Source organism: Mesoplodon bidens (assembly GCF_964165515.1).
Source record: "Mesoplodon bidens genome assembly, contig: HAP1_SCAFFOLD_123, whole genome shotgun sequence".
NCBI lineage: Eukaryota > Metazoa > Chordata > Mammalia > Artiodactyla > Ziphiidae > Mesoplodon > Mesoplodon bidens.
The window spans coordinates 882,751-897,072 of NW_027672190.1; the positions used below are offsets into that span (position 1 = coordinate 882,751).

Consider the following 14,322-nt stretch of genomic DNA (forward strand, 5'->3'; position numbering starts at 1 on the left):
TAGCACAGGGAACGCTTCTTGTTAGTCTGTAACGGCCTCTATGGGAAAAGAACCTAAAACAGAATGGATATATGTGTATGTATAACTGATTTGTTTTGCTGTACAGCAAAAACTAACACAACATTTAAAATCAACTATACTCCCATAAAAATTATTAAAAAAAAAACACAAAACAAAAACCACACTGCCACCATTCAGGTCACAGGGACATCTTATTTGGGTTCCTCTGGTCAGAGGGATGGGTTTTCTATGAGGATTTTCCCACAGTCCCCGCTCACACGGGCCTCTTTTCCTGGTCCTCCAGAAAACTACAAAACATTGCTGCTGCTTCCTTTACCAAATACCCACCCTGGTCATTGCAAGTATCTGAAATAGTTAATTCTGATCTTTTTTTTTATCGTCTACTGCCATAAAAAGGCATAAGGGCATCACTGTTTTTTTTAAGTGCATTTATAAATTAAATCTTTTATTTTTTTAAATTAAACTTTTTTAAAGAAAAAATTGGAAAATTTTATTTGAGCCAAATTTGAGGATTCTAACCCAGGAAGAGCATCTCAGAAAGCTCTGAGAACTGTTCCCTAATTTTCTTTTTAAGCCCTTTAATTGCCACCTCTTCTAGTATTTAACCTGATCTAGTGAATCTAATAAACTCATAAACACGGTGAATCTCTAGTTCTTTTAAAAATACCATTTACATACGTACACTAATATGTATAAAATGGATAACTAATATGAACCTGCTGTATAAAAAAGTAAAATAAAATTCACAATATAAAAAAAGAAACCAGAAAACCTGAGGTTTCTTTTCCTCACATCAAAAAATAATAATAATAAAACAAATAAATATCATTTAATACAATGTTCTTAAATTTTCCATTTAATCCTAAACTGAGTTATTTAGTAGGTTTCTAATTGAAATAACAAAACTAATCTGAGATGAATATGCCAAATTCTCTTCAATGTTAAAAACGAGCCATCAAACACACTTTAACACATACAATTTGATCTAAAAACATCACTATCGTTTTAATTTACTACATCATCTCAGATTTAATTTTCAGTCTTTACAAAGTTAGAAAGCAGCCACTAAGGGAAGTTTTTATCTTCCTGCGTGAATTAAGGTTGGCATCCAAAGCAAGTTAAAAAACAAATATGTGACCTGGGAATGGTGTATGTCCACAGTGATTCTCAGACCACTGATTGGCACAGACCTGGCTCTTAAAACTTTTGTGAAATAAATCATACACATCAGAGTGTATATAAGTGATGTAAAAGGAAAGACATAATAAAATAGACACTCGTGTACCCCCCACCCCATCGTAAGTAACGGCACTGCTGACATCTGGAAAGGTCACTCCGTGTTTCTTCCAGACACTCCGCCCCACCACCCCCTTCCACCTAGTTGTAACCCGAATTCTGAATTCTGTAGTTTGTATAAAGTTTCACTGCACACCCCCAAATTATATTTACTTAATTTTGAAGTTTATGTGTTATATACAATGGGTATTCTGGAGCTGACTTTTCTCCCCCTCATCCTTATATTTCTGAGATGACTAGCCGTTATCCACTCTTTTTGGGTGGAGGGTAGTATTCCATTTTAGGAACACACCCCAGTTAGCCCGTTCTACTCTGATGGACTTTGGGGTTGTTACTGCTTTTCCTGTCACATTCCTCTGGTACCCACGTAGAAGAGTTTTCCCAGGCAGTGCTCAGACCTTTGTCACGTAGGGACACAGGACAGGAAGGCACTCCAGAGCACCCAGACGTGGATGTTTCTGGGCTTGAGGCTGTGACATCAGAGCTCCAGACAGCAGCACGGTCAGATGCTCCCTTCCCCAGGAAGCAAGCCAGGAGTACTGCATGCCAGATGGGGACTGATTGGAGCCCCGCCCTTTGCATCATAATCCCCTTATCCCACCAGTAAACCCCTTGGTCACAGGAGCCAGACTTTGTGGGTTCCATTCTTAGTAACATAAGTGCCTTGATTGGAGTACTCCTTACCTAGCAATCTAAGGTAGTTAGGGGTCTAGAGACACATCCTGTGGTCCTAGCGATGTTGGAGTTACACCCACCTCTCTGGGGCAGAGTTTCAGCGCCAAATGTAAATAGATCCCGGTAGCTGGGAACTGTCCACAATGTTATGGCTAGGTGGGGGTTATAGTTTTTTTTTTTCTGTATACGTGTATATATGTGTGTGTGTGTGCGTATATTTGAACAGAGTAAAGAGGCAATGGAACAGGAAGCATAGGAATTCTATGGAATGGGAGAAAAGATTTGCCAACTACATGACAGCTAAGGGACTAATCTCCAAACATAAAAGGACACAATTAAAACAAAAGCTGAATAATCTAATTAAAAAGTGGGCTGAACACTTTAGCAGATATATTCCTCTCATAGGAGACCTATGAATGACCAACAGACACATGAAAATTTGCTCAAGTTCTGTACTAGTAAGAGAAATGCAACATAAAACCACAAAAAGATATCGACTCACACATTTTATAGTGGTCATTATGAAAAAGACAAGACATAAAAGTGTAGTCAAGCATGTAGAAAAAAAGAGAACACTTACAGACTGTTGGTGGGAATGTAACTTAGTACAACCACTATGGAAAATAATTCGGATGTTCCTCAAAATAGTAAAAACAGTACCACCATATAACCTAGCAATTCCATTTCTGAATATACATATTTGAAGGAAATGAAATTAATTACTGAGATATTTGCACTCCCTTGTTCACTGTACTAATATTTACCTAAAATATGCAAGGCATAGTCATTAACTATGTCATTGTTTATCAATGGTTAAATGAATCCTTTTAATGTGCTGTTGCATTCTCTTTGCTAGTATTTGGTGGAGGATTTTTGCATCTATGTTCATCAGTGACATTGGCCTGTAGTTTTCTTTCTTTGTGACATCCTTGTCTGGTTTTGGTATCACGGTGATGTTGGCCTCCTAAAATGTGTTTGGGAGTGTTCCTCCCTCTGCTATATTTTGGAAGACTTTGAAAAGAATAGGTGTTAGCTCTTCACTAGTTGTTTGATAGAGTTCGCCTGTGAAGCCGTCTCGTCTTGGGCTTTGTTTGTTGGAAGATGTTTAATCACAGTTTCGATTTCAGTGCTTGTGATTGGTCTGTTCATATTTTCTATTTCTTCCTGATTCAGTCTTGGCAGGTTGTGCATTTCTAATAAGTTTTCCATTTCTTCCAGATTGTCCAATTTATTGGCATAGAGTTGCTTGTAGCAATCTCTCATGATCTTTTGTATTTCTGCAGTGTCAGTTGTTACTTCTCCTTTGTCATTTCTAATTCTATTGATTTGAGTCTTCTCCCTTTTTTTCTTGATGAATCTGGCTAATGGTTTATCAATTTTGTTTATCTTCCCAAAGAACCAGCTTTTGGTTTTCTTGATATTTGCTGTTGTTTCCTTCATTTCTTTTTCATTTATTACTCATCTGATGTTTTTGATTTCTTTCCTTCTGCGAACCTTGGGGGTTTTTTGTTCTTCTCTCTCTTATTGCTTTAGGTGCAAGGTTAGGTTGTTTATTTGAGATGTTTCCTGTTCCTTAAGGTAGGATTGTATTGCTATAAACTTCCCTCTTAGAACTGCTTTTGCTACATCCCATAGGTTTTTGGTCATCATGTCTCCATTGTCATGTGTTGCTAGGTATTTTTTGATTTCCTCTTTGATTTCTTCAGTGATCACTTCGTTATTAAGTAGTGTATTGTTTAGCCTCCATGCGTTTGTATTTTTTTACAGATCTTTTCCTGAAATTGCTATCTAGTCTCATAGCATTGTGGTCGGAAAAGATACTTGATAGAGTTTCAATTTTCTTAAATTTACCAAGGCTTGATTTGTGACCCAAGATATGATCTATCTTGGAGAACGTTCCATGTGCATTTGAGAAAAATGTGTATTCTGTTGTTTTTGGATGGAATGCCCTATAAATATCAATTAGGTCCACCTTTTTTAATGTATCACATAAAGCTTGTGTTTCCTTATTTATTTTCATTTTGGATGATCTGTCCATTGGTGAAAGTGGGGTGTTAAAGTCCCCTACTATGAATATGTTACTGTCGATTTCCCCTTTTATGGCTGTTAGTATTTGTTTTATGTACTGAGGTGCCCCTATGTTGGGTGCATAAATATTTACAATTGTCATATCTTCCTCTTGGATCGATCCCTTGATCATTATGTAGTGTCCTTCTTTGTCTCTTGTAATAGTCTTTATTTTAAATTCTATTTTCTTCTGATAAGAGAATTGCTACCCCAGCTTTCTTTTGAATTCCATTTGCATGGAATATCATTTTCCATCCCCTCACTTTCATTCTGTATGTGTCCCTCGGTCTGAAGTGGGTCTCTTGTACACAGCATATATATGGGTCTTGGATTTGTATCCATTCAGCTTGTCTGTGTCTTTTGGTCGGAGCATTTAACCCATTTACCTTTAAAGTAATTATCAGTATGTATGTTCCCCTTCCCACTTCTTAATTATTTTGTATTTGTTTTTGTAGATCTTTTTCTTCTCTTGTGTCTCTTGCCTAGAAAAGTTCCTTTAGCATTTGCTGTAAAGTTAGTTTGGTGGTGCTGAAGTCTCTCAGCTTTTGCTTGTCGTTAAAGTTTTTAATTTCCCCATCAAATGTGAATGAGATCCTTGTTAGGTAGTGTAATCTGGGTTGTAGATTTTTCTCCTTCATCACTTTAAATATGTCCTGCCACTCCCTTCTGGCTTGCAGGGTTTCTGCTGAAAGATCCACTGTTAACCTTATGGGGAATCTCTTTTGTGTTGTTTGTTTGTTTGTTTGTTTTCCCCTGCTGCTTTTAATATGTTTTCTTTGTATTTAATTTTTGATAGTTTGATTAATATGTGTCTTGGCGTGTTTCTCCTTGGATTTATCCTGCATGGGACTCTGTGCTTCCTGGATTTGATTAAATTTTTCCTTTCCCATATTACGGATATTTTGAACTATAATCTCTTCAAATATTTTCTCAGTCCCTTTCGTTTTCTCTTCTTCTTCTGGGACACATATGATTCGAATGTGGTGCATTTAATATTGTCCAAGAGGTCTGTGAGACTGTCTGCAGTTCTTTTCATTCTTTTCTCCTTATTCTGCTCTGCAGTTTTATTTCCATTATTTTACTTCCAGGTCACTTATCCATTTTTTCTGCCTCAGTTATTCTGCTACTGATCCATTCTACAGTATTTTTAGTTTCATTTATTGTGCTGTTCATCATTACTTGTTTCTTCTTTACTTGTTCTAGGTCTTGTGAAATGTTTCTTGCATTTTCTCTATTCTATTTCACAGATTTTGGATCATCTTCACTATCATTATTCTGAATTCTTTTTCAGGTAGACTGCCTATTTGCTCTTCATTTACTAGGTCTGGTGGGTTTTTACCTTGCTCCGTCATCTGCTGTGTGTTTTTCTGTCTTCTCATTTTGCTCATCTTTCTGTGTTTGTGGTCTCCTTTTTGCAGGCTGCAGGTCCGTAGTTCCCATTGTTTTTGGTGTCTGTCTCCAGTGGCTAAAGTTCATTCAATGGGTTGTGTAGGCTTCCTGGTGGAGGGGACTCTGGTGCCTGTGTTCTGGTGGATGCAGTTGGATCTTGTCTTTCTGGTGAAAATTTCCAGGTCTAGTGTTGTGTTCTAGGGTGTCTGTGGCCTTATTATGATTTCAGGCAGCCTCTCTGCTAATGGGTGGTGTTGTGTTCCTGTCTTGCTAGTTGTTTGGCATATGGTGTCCAGCACCATAGCTTGTTGGTTGTTGAGTGAAGCTGGGTCTTGACATTGAGACGGAGATCTCTGTGAGATTTTCACCATTTGATATTATGTGCAGCTGGGAGGTCTCTTGTGGGCCAGTGTCCTGAATTTGGCTTCCCCACCTCAGAGGCACAGCACTGACTCCTGGCTGGAGCACCAAGAGCCTTTCATCCACATGGCTCAGAATAAAAGGGAGAAAAAGTAGAAAGAAGGAAAGAAAGAAGGAAGGAAGGAAAGCAAGAAAAAAGAAAAGATAGATAAAATTTAAAAAGTTATTAAAACAAAAATAAAAAATAATTATTAAGGAAAGAAATATTTTATAAGTAAAAAAAAAATTGACAGACAGAACCATAGGACAAATTGTGAAAGCAAAGCTATACAAACAAAATCTCACACAGAAGCATACACATACACACTCACAAAAAGAGGAAAAGAGGAATAAATAATATATCTTGCTCACAAAGTCCACCCGTCAATATGGGATGAACCATTGTCTATTCAGGTATTCCACTGATGCAGGGTACATGAAGTTGATTGTGGAGAATTAGTCTGCTGCTCCTGAGGCTGCTGGGAGAGATCTCCCTTTATCTTTTTTGTTTTTGTTGTCTGTGTTTTGTTGTTTGTTTTAGTTTTTGACCCTGGTGTGAAATATCTTTTAAAAATATATTTTTTAATTAAGTGTACTTTCATTTATTTATTTATTTTTAACTGTACTTGGTTTTCATTTCTGTGTGAGGGCTTTATCTAGTTTTGGCAAGCAGTGGCCACTCTTCATTACAGTGTGCAGGCCTCTCACTGTCGTGGCCTCTCTTATTGTGGAGCTTAGGCTCCAGACGTGCAGGGTCAGTAGTTGTGGCTTACGGGCCTAGTTGCTCCACGTGGCATGTGGGATCTTCCCAGACCAGGGCTCGAACCCGTGTTACCTGCATTAGCAGGCGGATTCTCAATGATTGTGCCACCAGAGAAGCCCCCCTTTCTCTTCTTTGCCCGCACAGCTCCTGTGTTTCCGCTATGAATTTGGCCCTGCCTCTGCATGTAGCTTGCCTGAGGGTGTCTGTTCTTCGCTCAGACAGGACAGGGTTAAAGGAGCCACTGATTCAGTGGCTCTGCCTCTCTCAGGCCGTGGGGATGGAGGCATATGGATGCAGGTCTGGCCTGTGGTGTCCAAATCTGGCGTGACTTTGCAGCAGCCTGAGGTGCACAATTAATTCTCCTGGGGAAGTTGTCCCTGGATCTCGGGACCCTGACACTGGCGGGCTGCTCTGCTTCCTGTTCACGGAGGCATGAGGAGGGACCTGTGCTTCTACACAGGATTCTAGGTGGTGGCAGCAGCAGCCTTAGCATCTCATGCCCATCTCTGGGGTCACGCTGATAGCCACAACTCTCACCCTTCTCTGGAGCTCCTTTAAGTAGCGCTCTCCTCGCGCACCAGGAATCAAAGAGGGAAGAAAATGTCTCTTGCCTCTCTGGAAGCTCCAGACTTCTTCCCGGACTCCCTCCCGGCTAGCCGTGCTGCACTAACCCATTCAAGCTGTGTTCACATCGCCAACTCCAGTCCTCTCCTTGCGCTCTGACCCAAGCCCGAGTCAAAGCTCCCAGCTCCTGCATGCCCCGGCCATTGAGCAGACCAGCCTCTTGGGCTGGTGAGTCCCAGTCATCACCGATACTCTGTGTGGGAACCTCTCTGCTTTGCCCTCCGCACCCGTTGCTGTGCTCTCCTATGTGGTTGCAAAGCTACACCCCTCAACCACCAGCAGTCTCCGCCCACAAAGGGGCTCCTAGTGTATGGAAGCCTTTCCTCCTTCACAGCTCCCTGCCACTGGTGCAGGTCCCATCCCTATTCTTTTGTCTCTGTTTTTTCTTTTTTTCTTTTGCCCTACACAGGTACGTGGGGAGTTTCTGCCCTTTTGAGAGGCCTGAGGCCTTCTGCCAGTGTTCATTAGGTATTCTGTAGGAGTTGCTCCACGTGTAGATGTATTTCTGATGTATCTGTGGGGAGGAAGGTGATCTCCGTGACTTACTCTTCTGCCATCTTCCTGAACTCCCCCTCTATTTCTTTTTAAACAGAGAGGACAAAGGAAAAAATAGCAAACCAATGGTTTACCAGAACAGGTGGATTTAATCTTTTCTCATAAGCTTGGATGTGAGGCAAATTCCATGCTGGTGGGAGGGGCTGAGCCTTTCAAACTATCACCTGAACCTACAGAGCTAAAGAAAGGCTGGTCTTTCCCACAGACAACAGGGTACAGGCCTTTGACAAAAGAATGATATGACACACTTGGATTAATAACTCTTTATTAAGAATTCCAACTCCAAACAGTAGAAAGCAGCAGCAACAACAAAAAGTCCTCAGAAGAACTTAAGGCTCAGCATTTGCGACAACTATAAGAGAAATGGAAATAGATTGATTTGACTGAGAATGAGGTAGATGGGTGTAGAGGGAATAGCGAATGGTGTATCGTACATAGGGGACATCCAAATCATTGCCGCTCTAGTTGCAGCACAGCTCAAGAAACAGTGCTTGAATGTGGTGTCCCAGCTTTTGCTTTGATACTCGTTTCACTATTGCTGACATCCTGGGGTGAGGAGAAAGAGAGTCTGTGAAGTAAACAGAGAGGAAAGACTTACAGAGACAAATTTAAGAGAACAGTGAAGATGAGTTGCATAGCTAGCTGATGTTTCCCACCCCAGGCAGGACCTGTTTCTGTTTGCACACTGACCCAACTCAAGCCTGAGTTGATCTTTGATCTTACTTGCTGTCTTGATAAAGGAGTAGAACATAGATACACCCTGGAACAGCATGATGATCTCTAACTTGTACTCTGTCTGAAGAGGGTGGAAACGAGGAGGGGCAACAGGGTCACTGGGATGGACAGTACCAGTAACCTGGGCAACCACCACCACAGGTGCAGTGAGTGAAAGGGTCTTACCTTAAAATAGTCAAGGAACTGCTTGAGGGGCATCTCTTCACCATTAGGCTGCAGCCACTGTACCTCAAAGCAATCCCACAGTGACCACTGCTGGTTGTAGTATTATGGGACAAAGCACAGAGTAAAGCACAAAGAGTAAAATGGGAGCAAGCCCTAATCATACGCTCCTCTTCATTTCACAAACATGCCAGTTCCATTCCTACTTTGCACAGGTTCAAACAATGAACAAAGGATACACAAAATTAAAAAAGCCTCTCACCAGGTATGATGAAAACTAGAGCCTGTTCTACCGAAATAAGATACACACAACTTCTACGCATGCACACACACACACATAGCATCAATCACTGATGGGCAACACCAAAGGTTTCTATAAAAGCAAGCCCTTACCTGGTGATGGTGTGGGGCAAGAGGCTCAGAGAAACGGAAAAAAAAGGAAGGGCCAAGTTGATGAAGCTGTTCTTATAGGACTCAAGCTGTTGGTGTCCCTGAACTACCTTGTACAGCTCCAGACCTGCAAGGCCAACTATAGCTGCTATGGCTGGAATGATCTTCCCTGCAATCAGCTTGATCTGTAATACAGAAGGTGATGAGAAGACATAGTTGTTAGAGACGTTCAAGGTCTACAGAAGACTTCAAATGTGGCAGAGTTAAACTTGGAAAAGGATGCAAGGTTAGGTATAGAGTATTGTAATCTTATGCCGGTCAGCAGGGGGAATGTTATAGCTCTCTGCCCGGAGACTCAATACAGCCACAATGAAATGCATATGAAAGTTGCTGTCATCATCCTGTTGTGAGTGGGGACAGAGGAAGAACAGGAGAGACAGAGTTAAAGAGAAAAAGTTTTCCTGGATACTGGGAACTGAGGTATATTCACCTCAATTACCTGCCAGACCAGCCAAATACTAGCCCAGACCACAAAAGATACTTGGGTCATCCAATGCAGGAGAAACGGGTCCGTGCACCAGTCGGGGAAGATCCCACATGCCAGGGAGCGGCTGGGCACAGGAGCCATGTTTGCTGAGCCTTCACATCCTGCGCCTGTGCTCAGTAATGGGAGAGCCCACAAGAGAGAGAAAGCCACGTACCAAAAAAAAAAAAAAAAATTTACATAATTACAGTCAGGCCTGTAATCCCCAAAAATGCTTAGGGTGGCTCAGCCATTTCTCATACACGGTTGAGGTCCCCATCACAGCACCTTCTCAAAGTTGATGGGGTAGATCTTGAACCCAGGGAGGCTCTCTGGTTGGTCAGCATGGCTCGAGCTCCTGCAGGTGATTATCCACTGCGGAAAGGGAGGAAGTACACGTTAGTCCTTAGATACATGTTAAATCCCTGTTCACGGTCTGAGGTGCCAGCAGGAGTCCAGGGTGGGGCAGAGATGTTCAGGCAGATAAAGGATTTGAAAAGGAGAGACATCATGGGAAAGAGAAAAGAAGGGGGAAAGATAGGGCAGAAAACATGTCAGAAAAGAAAAAGGTAGACAGGTGTGTGGGACATGGAGATATGTAGAGACACTGAGGGCAACAGGTAAAGCCACTAAGAAAGGATATAGACAGCAGCATTAATCATGACAGATAAGAGGTGAAAGCACAGAAGTTGTTCACTGCTGAATGAGTGGACAGAAAAATGTGATCTATCCATCCAATGAAATATTAAGCCTTAAAATCCATTCCATTAAATAGTAAGCCTTCCAAACTGGAAGTCTACTATATTTAAAGATGGTAAATCCTTTGTGTTTCTTACCACAATTAAAAAAAAAAAAAGGGAGTCAATGAGAACATACTTCAAGAGAAAGACATAGAGAGAGATGGGGAGACATGAAGGAAGATACGAGGGAAAACAAGAGACAGAGGGATAAGAGATACAGAAAGGAACATAGGGGGAAAGTGTACAGACAGCAAAGAAGAGAGTAATATGAAATGGGAGAGACGTGAAAAAAATCTGAAGAGGGAGACCAAGGAGGATAAATGTGAAGATTATGAGAACGTTCAGAGAATGGGAAAGTTCAAAACACCTGAAAGGGAGACACGAGGGAGATAAAGAAAGAAAATATACAAAGAGGAGCATGAGAGAGTAGTTATTTCGGAAGGGAAATGCGGGGGATACATCAGGAGGGGAGAGATATACAGATGAAGAAATTGAAGGATATATATAAAGAAGATGAAATGTAGAGGAAGACTTACAGAGCATGAGACAGAATACGGTAGAGGGGGGGAAATTTGAGTCGGGGGGTAGTTAGAGATGGAGAGATGAGGAGGGCTATCTAGAGAGGGAGATGAGGAAAGATATATGGAGGTTAAAAATAGGTTAGGCCTTCCCTGGTGGCCCAGTGGTTGAAAATATGCCTGCCAGGGCAGGGGACACGGGTTCGAGCCCTGGTCTGGGAAGATCCCACATGCGACAGAGCAAGTAGGCCCGTGAGCCACAAGAAGTGAAAGCCCTCACACAGAAATGAAGACCCAACACAGCCTATATAAATAAATAAATCAGTAAATAAATAAATAACAATAGGGTAAACAGGCATACCAAAGAAGGGGGGAGGTGGATGAGGAGATCTATAATGAAATGAATCAAGGAAGAAATCAAGGCAGAGAGCATACTGGTAAAGATCATATCCATTTGTCCCTGCATATGGACACAAAAAGAAACAGAGAAAGAACAAAACAAAGCAAACATACACACAGAAAAGAGCTGGACAACTGGTGCACCTGAGGGAGAAACAGTGGGAAGAACAAAGTAGTAGGGCATCAGAGAACTTGCCTCAACCAACCAACCTTATTTTAAATTGGAAGAAGCAAGGACCAAAGGACAGTGTGGATTAATCTCAGGCCTGTGATCTCAGAGCAGAGCCAGTGGCAAAACAGAAGTACAGGGGAGGCTTGCATAGGTAGGTGATAAGTAGGATGCTAGCTCTAGGCCAACTAGATAAACATCCTCACCAACACACGAAGTGGTCTGCAGCTCCTGGTCAGAAACATGGATCTTGACACCAGACTTCGGGGTGAACTCAAGGACCTGCACAGACTGAATGAGTATGATCACAGAAGCTCGGTCCTGAGAGCCCCTCAGCCCATAGGCCTGGGCAAACAGGTTGGCAGCAGCTATCACCTAGTCCAGATGCAGGGGCTAAAAGAAGGCAAGGTATGGAGGGGTAAGCATATCAGTACTCACCTAAGGAGCTGCAGCCTCCTTCCCATCCACGTACCCCCATTTGACCCGACTGTAGGAGACCTGAGGGAGGAGACTTCATTGCTGACATCAAAGATGAGCGTCTGTGCACAGACCAGAAAGGGGCTCCTGAGCTTGTAAGCTAGGAAAACAGAAAGATGTGGGAGAGTGGGACCTGAGAGGAGAGGTCTTTCTCATAATTGTGACTCCTCATTTTCAAGCCCGGAAGTCCCAAATTAGTATATCGCTGGGCACCCCCTTTGTGCCAGACACAGAGCTATTTATGAAACTTTTATGGATTGCCAGTCGTGTAGTAACATATTTAATTTATTAACTTAGTAAATAGAAATCAACCCTCATAGAACTCTCATGAAATTAGGTCACCATTATTCCAACTTCCTACATGAGGCTACTAAGGCACAGAGAGAAAATACATGATTAGTCCCAATATCAAATGCAGTTGAGATTTGAAGCCACCTAGGTCCCGTGCTCTTAACACCAAAATTTCTCTTCTACAATCTCTATAGCCCTGACAGGGAATCTGGAATGACTCATGTCATATCTAAGGGAAATAGGTACCAAGTATGTTGCTTGAGAGAACAGGGCTGGGCAGGTAGAGGAGAGAGGTTGGGAGGAACAGGTCTTTGACTTCAAAAATCACTCACTTAATCATTTAATGAGATCTCTGGGACTTGGTGGTCTTGCCACAAATGGATGAACTGCAATGAACCATGTCAAAAGCGTGTAACAAACTGCTTCCAGTAAGCCTATTCTGACAAATGGAGCCCAGAAGAGTGTAATACCTGGTTCGGAGGAAAGCTGCGCAGCAGCTGTCTGATGTTGTTGGAGCACTGGTTGTGCCAGTGCTAGTAAGCCCACGTCACACAGTCAGCCCATGTATGTGGCCGCTGAAGCACCAGGCTGAGCTGCACAGCCTGCAGCACCTCTAGGGTTTGGATGCCTGCCAGGTGCAGTGTTTGCTCCACAAACTTTGAATCCCTATCAAGAATTAGAGAGGACAAAAACTCAGAGTTACACAGTGATCCCAGAGGGAGCTTAACAGCATGAAAAGTCAGTGCTGACTCCCAAATGTATAAGGCCCAAGGAATCATTAGATTATTTGAAAAGTAGACCATGTCCTTAGTGTTACACTGGTTACAGAATGCTTTGACTGACAGGCAGCAGACACGGTGAGCGAGGATTTGGACAGAATTACTCACATTACGTACTGGTTGACGTTTTCTGCTGGTTGCTTGAACAGACCTTCAAACTCATCCATGGCAGACAGAGCAAATCAACACTATGTGGGTTACGGGAAACAAATAAGTTTCTGTAGGCCTTAGGACCACCATCAGGAAATACAGCAAATAGGAAGAGCATGGCTGTTATGGGAGAACAGAGGAAGAAAACCCTCCCAATCTGTCTCGTCAAACTTGTCAAGCCCTCACCACTTCAATGTAAAAACCTATGATCTTAATCTGGGAAGAGGTTTACACACAAGTGTACATTCATGCAGAATTTATTAAGATGTACACATTACCCTAGGTATGTCATGCATCAATTCAAGAAAAAGTTCACACCAAGAATAAAACATGAACGATCTCTATGCAGGTTCTGGGGACTGGGAAGAAAGTAAGATAGAGGTTTGACCCCTGTGAATTCGGAGGTCGATAAATAGTCACTGGTGAAGTGATCTGGAGCACCTTGATGCTCGAAATCCAGGTTCAAAGGCCAGCTGTGCCACAGTCTTGTGACAATCAGGCATATCTTTACTTGTGTTTCCTCATTTTAAAGACAAACACTGTAACAGTAAAACTACACCTCATGGAGTTAATAAGAAATAAGCAAACATGTACACATTTAAAGCTTAGTTTGAAAGTCACAAGGGCATATTAAGTATACATGATTTTCTGAATTCCTGTGAGAGTTACTACTGTCATTCCAATTTTACAGATAAGGAATCTGAAGCATGAAGTGGTTAAGTCCAAGGGCACATAGTATATTAGTTTTAAAATCCTTTTTATTGGCCTTTCTGCATACTGGGTAGAGAGAAACACAATAATAGAACCATAACCTAGGAGAGGATTTATATGTATAGAAATGAACACACACACACCCAAACACATCTCTTTCTCCGTCTCTCTGTATCTACACACACACACACACACACACACACACACCAACATGGGATGCATGGAAAGGGAGAAAGACACATACTGAACTGACTCCACAAGTATAAACTCATCCCTTCTGGAAGGAAAAGTGACAGACTGAACTGTTACTGCTCATTTTCTTCCTGTTCCCATACTTCCTAAACATAGCCTCAAAGACTGGGTTAAGAATCATTTTGATAAAAGGATGGTTATTTGTGGTTTGAAAGGGGACTGTAATTAGGGCCAAGTTCTGAGGACCAGTTAATGGGGTGCTTTTACTATGTCAATGTACCTGAGAGTTATGCTCTT

At 41.8% G+C, this 14,322-nt stretch overlaps 1 pseudogene across 1 annotated transcript in view; it reads right to left on the minus strand.

Annotated features, from left to right (window-relative positions):
* Positions 1 to 14,322, minus strand: part of LOC308610495 (ubiquitin-like modifier-activating enzyme 1) — a 67,400-nt pseudogene that overhangs the window by 1,393 nt on the left and 51,685 nt on the right. The window contains exons 12-20 of the transcript in view: positions 13,081 to 13,145; positions 12,664 to 12,859; positions 11,941 to 12,002; positions 11,636 to 11,818; positions 9,888 to 9,974; positions 9,385 to 9,477; positions 9,080 to 9,261; positions 8,690 to 8,791; positions 8,513 to 8,585 (exon numbers count right to left, since the gene is read on the minus strand). The product of the transcript in view is annotated as a ubiquitin-like modifier-activating enzyme 1 (transcript). The remainder of the gene's footprint in view (positions 1 to 8,512; positions 8,586 to 8,689; positions 8,792 to 9,079; positions 9,262 to 9,384; positions 9,478 to 9,887; positions 9,975 to 11,635; positions 11,819 to 11,940; positions 12,003 to 12,663; positions 12,860 to 13,080; positions 13,146 to 14,322) is intronic.